Source organism: Poecilia formosa, unplaced genomic scaffold (assembly GCF_000485575.1).
Source record: "Poecilia formosa unplaced genomic scaffold, Poecilia_formosa-5.1.2 Scaffold88, whole genome shotgun sequence".
Classification (NCBI taxonomy): Eukaryota; Metazoa; Chordata; class Actinopteri; order Cyprinodontiformes; family Poeciliidae; genus Poecilia; species Poecilia formosa.
In genome coordinates, this window is record NW_006800027.1 from 1819525 (window position 1) to 1820238 (window position 714).

Genomic DNA, 714 nt, shown 5'->3' on the forward strand with positions numbered 1-714 from the left:
AAAAAAAAAAAGTCCAGTTTTGCTGGGTACTGTAAGACGCAGACTGAAGGCTCATTTTGCTCATCAGAGGGAGTTTCCCACATTTGTTGCAGCCAAAGGGCCCTGGAGTGCTGGCACCAGGGTAATTTGAAGCTAGGCTTTGTTAAATAAAGGCTGTAGATCAGAGCCCGCAGTGGAAAGACAGGAAAACTGTATCACTTGGTGAAAAGCATGGCCTTCCACATGGAGAGGGGAAGTGAATGCAGCAGAGGATAATAAGGCAGCAAAGGGCTGCGCTCAAGGTCACTGCAAACTTTCAGCCACGGAGGCTTAAATGTGATCTGACGTTTATGCCTTCGAGAGTGGTTTGAAAGCCTGGAAAGTTTCCGTCATTATTCACTGTTCAGCATGTGATGGTTTCCTTTGCTTTTTGCCAGATGATAGTTGTTTGATAGAGAGAGAGAGAAAATTTCAGTCTTGACAAAAGTGAAATTTCCAGAATTTTCCGGGCACAAACAAGAATCTGACCTAAAATCGCTCCTTTTCATCTCAGACAGCTTGCAGCTGATTACAGTAAAGCCTTTTCCTGCCTGCATTGTTTCACTTGGGGCCGTGTCAAGTTTAGAAGAGCTCCTCAGACTTGCCCCACTTTAGTGCACACAACTGGAAGGAGAGGAGGAGAAGGAGGAGGAGGATGTTGATTTTATTCGGGGGTTATGGTAACTTATTGCTCGG